The sequence below is a fragment of the Panthera leo genome, chromosome C2, assembly GCF_018350215.1.
Source record: "Panthera leo isolate Ple1 chromosome C2, P.leo_Ple1_pat1.1, whole genome shotgun sequence".
In the NCBI taxonomy this organism is placed as follows: Eukaryota; Metazoa; Chordata; class Mammalia; order Carnivora; family Felidae; genus Panthera; species Panthera leo.
This window is the reverse complement of record NC_056687.1, coordinates 9,027,386-9,033,385: the sequence shown is the minus strand read 5'-3', so window position 1 is coordinate 9,033,385 and position 6,000 is coordinate 9,027,386.

The following is a 6,000-nucleotide window of genomic DNA, read 5'->3' as shown; positions in this document are numbered from 1 at the left end:
TGCCTCTGCCTTTGCTTTCCCCATCTCCGGGTGAGGGTGTGTTCTCTCCTGCGGGGAGGGAACCAGGCCTGGGGGCTGGGCGCGCACGAGGTGCTGGCCACAGGAGGCAGTCCCTGGGAAACGTGCTCGCGGTGGCCGCTGGTCCTGCGGCAGCGGTCTTCCGGTTATTTAAATACATTTCCACGGAAAGCTTTTTCTGGCTTACTCTCTGTCCTCACTGGCACCCCTAGTGCAGCAGCTCTGCTGTGTGTTTGAAAAGAACCAGTGAGACGCCATCGGCTCCTCAGAGACAAAAGATCAGTTTAAATTTCCCGAGGCTGGGGCGCCCGGGGCGGGGGGTGGGAGCTGGCGGCTCAGGCGGTTAGGGGTCAGGCTCTGCGCGGACAGTGTGGAGCCTGCTTGGGATCCTCTCTCCCTGTCTGCCGCTCGCTCTCAAAATAAACTTGAAGTTTTGTTTCCCCTGAGGCTAGAGTGAGGGATATTTCGTGGTCATCCATTCCTGTGCAAGGAGGTGCGATGACGGGTCCTGTGTTCTCGGTGAGGGAGCCTGCTTTCCTGGCCTGACTCCGTATTTGTCTACACATCTGTCTCTTGTGCAGCAACAAGGTGGTGGGGGGCAGACCAGGAGCACCTTTAGCCTGAGGTAGTGTTTCGAGGTACGACTCAGTTGTCAGCCGCCACTGGATGTAAGTTGCAGAATCAGCCGTCAAAGCCCAAGCCGTGTAACCCTGCGTCCTGATCTAAAACCGCTTCCATCCGGATAGTTCCCCGGGGAAGCCTGCTGCAAAAGGAGCCCGGCCTGAAGGGCGGGCGGTAAGAACCGACTCACCACCCGGGATCTGCCGTCGGGCGGGGTGTTTGCTCCTCAGTGTTGCCGGCCATTCCTGGTGCCTCCTCACACCACAGTGGGTGACCGGGCCCGAGCCACTGTGCCAGCGGCCTCCGGGCGGGGTGCCCACCGGGGCAAGGGCGCTTGGGCAGAGAGCGAGCGTGTGCCGCCGGGGGCAGGCGCGTCCGTCACGGCCGGTCCTCTTACTCATTTCTGCCCCTGCGGCCACTTCCGCTGTCCTTGGGGGAGCGCTCACATCTGCTCGTCAATGGTACTGTCCACCCTTCTTAGCAAAACAGTTGTCAGCGTCCGTTTCAACAAGTAGGTTCCAAGTCCCGGGCTCTGCAAACTTCAAGTAGGGAGGCATGGACGGTGGAGGACGGAGGGTAGAGGACGGGTGGCCCAGCCCTTCCCACCCGCACGTTCCCTTTGTTCTGCTGTAGTCCAGTCGGCTCCCTCACACCTGTTGTGTGCGTGTCTCTGAGGGAGGGACAGACCTCGGACAGGTTACTTCGCCAAAAGAAGTTTCTTTACAGCTCGACTAACTGTGCCCACCTTGGCAGGGCAGACGGTGAAGAGGAAAGGTGGGACGGAGGTGAGAAAAACAGGGGCTGGAGGTAAACCAGGTCGACCTTCCCCCGTCGAAGTAACAGGTACCTGTATTCTCAGGTGAGCTCTCATGGCCACTGGAGGTCGCTGTCCCCCCTGGATCCGTCCAGAGGTAGGGCTCCTGGCGACACAGCCCCGCCCCCTTCCATGTAGGCCACAGCCCTGCCAGGCTGGGAATCAACTTGGCCACAGTGGCCCCGGACGCGGCTTCAGTCCCTGGTGGCCGGTCCTAGAGGAGCAGGGCTTAAATTGGGGTGGGAGGGGGGTTAAGAAAGTAACATGTGAGTATCCACCTCCATTCATTCACTCACTCATTCACTCATTCATTCAAGAAATGTATATGGGGGCATCTGGGTGGCTGGTCGGTCGGTCAAGCATCCGACTCTGGATTTCGGCTCAGGTCACCATCTCAGTTTGTGAGTTTGAGACCCACTTTGGGCTCTGCACAGGCCGTCCAGAGTCTGCTTGTGATTCTCCTTCCCTCTCCCTCTCTCTCTGCCCCTCCCCTGCTAATAGATACACTTAAAAAATGCTTATCAAACACCCAGGTACCAGAGGATACATCAGGGAACAAGAGCAAACTCCCAGAGCTTACGTCCTGGCTGGGGGAGACGAGCAATAAACAAGTAAATCTGCGCTGGAAGAGGACCACGGGAAAAGGGAAAGATGGGCGTCAGAGGCGGGGGGAGAGGGTTACGGCTCCAAGAGGAACAGCTCCCCTGAGAGGGTGGCGACAGCTGAGGGGGCGGAGAAACAAGCAGAGCAGGGGCCCCAGCTCTTCCAGGAACGAGGTCACAGCTCAGGGACTGATGGGCTCAGTGTCCAGGCTGGGTGTTTTGGGGTCCCCTACACCCAGGCTCCTCCTGACCGATGGGGGTGCTCGCACTCGGGAGACCGGGCCCGGGCCTAGGGTGACCACTGCACCGTTGTCATTGGGACAGGGAAGGTGGCTGCCACGCTCCGCTGGCAGTGGAAGCTTCCTGAATCGTACATCCGGTCCAGCTCTCGCCCCAGATCAAAGAGCCACGCGTCGCACGCCGTTGTCGTGTGCTTCCTGCTTTTAAGCAAATTCTGCAGCGGTTTTAACAGCTAAGTTGTCAGAAGTGGTGGCTGTGGAAGGCGCGTCCTTCATTGTGGCCTCTGCACCTGAAGTTCTTCCTTCCTCAGCACAGACAAGGGCAAATGGGGAGCAACACACTCCCACTCAGATCCCCTACAGAAGCCCTAGGTTTCCTTAAATTTGAGCTTAGAGATGCTGTGAAGCAGTAAGTGTTGCTCCTTTTAAAGGGGTAGTAACTGGGGCGCCCGGGTGGCTCAGTCGGTCAAGCGTCCGACTTCAGCTCAGGTCATGATCTCACGGCTCGTGAGTTCGAGCCCCGTGTCGGGCTCTATGCCGACAGCTTGGAGCCTAGATCCTGCTTGGGATTCTGTGTCTCCCTCTCTCTCTGCCCGTCCCCTGCTAACACTCTGTCTCTGTCTCTCTCAAAAATAAACAAACATTAGAAAAACAATAAAGAGGTAGTAACAGATGCTGGTAATGATCCTGTGGGGTCAGGACATCAGCCTTTTTTTTTTTTTTTTTTAAGTTTATTTATTTTGAGTGAGAGAGAGAGCGTGTGCAAGCAGGAGAGGGGCAAAGAAGAAGAGCGAGAATCCCAAGCAGGCCCCACTCTGTCAGCACAGAGTTGGATATGGGGCTTGATCCCACGAACAGTGAGATCATGACCTGAGCCGAAATCAAGTCAGGCGCTCAACCGACTGAGCCACCCAGGTGTCCCTGGCCTCGTTTCTTAATACCCCAGATGACTGATGCCTCCTGTCATAGCACGTTACCTGGGAAAGGTGTCTCAAGTGTAATAACAAGACTTTGAAAATAATTCCGCATCCCTGCCCTCAGTGAGCGCCCCTGGCGGCTCTCAGGAAAAATGTGTGCCTGGGAGGAAGTCAGTGCTGTCCCCGGCCCCTCCAGACCTCCTTTCCCCAGAGGTCCCTCTTCTGTCCCCATGGCGAACTACCTGCCAAGTACAAGGAGCTGGCAGCACGAGGCTTTCCGGCCATTGCACATGTCATCTGTGGGGCTTTACAAACAAAAGAAAACCAACTCAAGTCTAGGCTTTGTCTAGACCCTGGAATCAGCTTCTGTCGGTGGGAAGCCAGGCACATGCATTTCAAAAACGCTCGGAGAGATTCCATGAGCAGTCGGCATGAGAACCACCAGGTGGAGGTGTGTGAACTCTGAAAGATAACAGCGAAGGACAAAGTTCTTTGAACTCACTGATTTTATAAAGAAATACGTATTCAACTACTCAAGAGGAGGCTGGATCTTGAAGACTTTGCCACCCGGCTCTAGTGTCACTCTGCTTCTACTTAAAAAAGTCATAGGAACGAGGAGACACTATGTTAGGGTAGCCACCTCCAAGCTAGCCACCCACAGGGGTCACCCCCCCCCCCCCTCCGCCTCGTTTGGAACAGGGATTCCGTGAATTTGGGTTCCTAACGAATGAGTACTCCAATAAACCACTGGGGGGCGATATTGCCAGTCCGTGACTCCACTGTCCAATTTATGAACTAATGTATTTTTAATGAGAGGATTTTTAATCCCATTGTTATGGAAGTGGCATATTATCTATTGCAATACATTTTCATGTTTATTACTTTCTATATAATTACATGCTATTTTGTCGTTCCAAAGACTTCTACAGATCCACGGCACATACTGAATCAGAGCCCTCCGCAAGAACCGCACGTACGAATATCTAGATTTAAAAGGTGTTTTATGTTAAATGTAGCCAAAGGTATAATGAGTTTGAAGAAGCTAACCTTAAAAAGGTTTCTTTCTAAACTTTTTAAACCAGAAATACATACACACACACATATACATACACACACGTGTGTGTGTGGTGTCTTGGTGACATTTTTCTACATTAGCAACAAATGTAATATCCACTGTGCCTTATAACCATACAAAGATATATGTACAGAGTTGTTGCAGTATTTTGAAACGAAAACAAATTGGAAATCATCTAAGTGTCTACCGACGGGACAGCCATTAAATTGCAACGCAGCCATAGGGTAGAAGGTTTCGCACTCTTAGCTGGAGTTGCGTGTATTGCTGTGGAAAAGGTTCAAGCGCAAAACCAAGGGGAAGAACAGCAGGGGGAGCCTGGCGCGCGCATCCTCTTCCTCCCCGGGAGCTGACGGAACTGGAATGTGCGCCGCAGGCGTGCGCAGGCGCGGTGCCGCGATAGGAGGGCGGTCTGGCTCCCGGACCTGAGCCTCGGGAGCCGAGTGGGGTTGGGGCGGTGCCTGTGGTTGGGGCAGTCGAGGCCCTTCCGGTTTTAGAGCTCAGATCAGCACATATTAACGTTTGCCACCTGCTGGTGCGCGGAAAACCAGGAAAGACGTTTGTCCCTGACGGTGGCAGGGGAAGAACTTAGGTCATCGGGAGGCGGGAAGGGCACGGACTTTGGAACCAGAAAGAGATTTTAATTCTGCCGCTACTGCTACATCGCTGTGTGACTTTGCACATTTTGCATCCCCTCCCTAGGCCTCAGGCTCCCCGTCTGTAAAATAAGGGGCCAGCACTTGCCTCATTTGGTGGTTGAAAGGACGGAGTGAGATACAGACCTTCTTCTTCAGCTGAGAATTCCCCTTATTCACGGGAGAAATTTAGTGATTCCTCGGGAGGTATTTAATCAGGGTTCAGGGTTCTCCAGCGACACAGAACCAAGAGTATATATTATATATACATATACACGCATACACACATATGCATACATACAAATATATATATATATATATATATATATATATATATATATATATATACACACACACACACACACATACATACATATACATGTTTTATTATAAAGCAATTGGCTCACGCAATTATGGAGGCTGGCAAGTCCGAAATCCACAGGGTGGGCTCTCGGGCTGGCAGCCTGGAGAGCCGGGAAAGCTGACGGCTACAGTTCCATTCCCAAGGCCCTCGGGTGGAGACCCAGGAGAGCTGACAGCGCAGATGAGGTCTGAAGGCGGGTTGCTGCAGAATTGCTTTGTGCTAAGCATTAGAGACTGTTAAAAACTGAGAACAAACTGAGGGTTGATGGGGGGTGGGAGGGAGGGCAGGGTGGGAGGGAGGGCAGGGTGGGTGATGGGTATTGAGGAGGGCACCTTTTGGGATGAGCACTGGGTGTTGTATGGAAACCAATTTGACAGTAAATTTCATATATTAAAAAATAAAAAAATAAAAATAAAAAAAAAATTGCTTTGTGCTCGGGGAGACTGTTCTTTTTGTTCTAACCGGGCCTTCAACTGATTGGGCGAGGCCCACCCACATTACGGGGGACAATCTGTTCACTGACAGTTCAGAGTTAGGTGTTACTCTCGTCGAAAACCACACTACAGATTGACACGTAAAGTTAACCAACACAACCACCACCTCAAGCCAACCTTGGGGACTTGAGAACGCATGTGGCCTGGCAAACTGACCATCTCCGGTGCGGAGTCTGCATCCCCGCTCCGTGGCGAATTTGCTCTCCTGGCCGTTTAGTAGGATG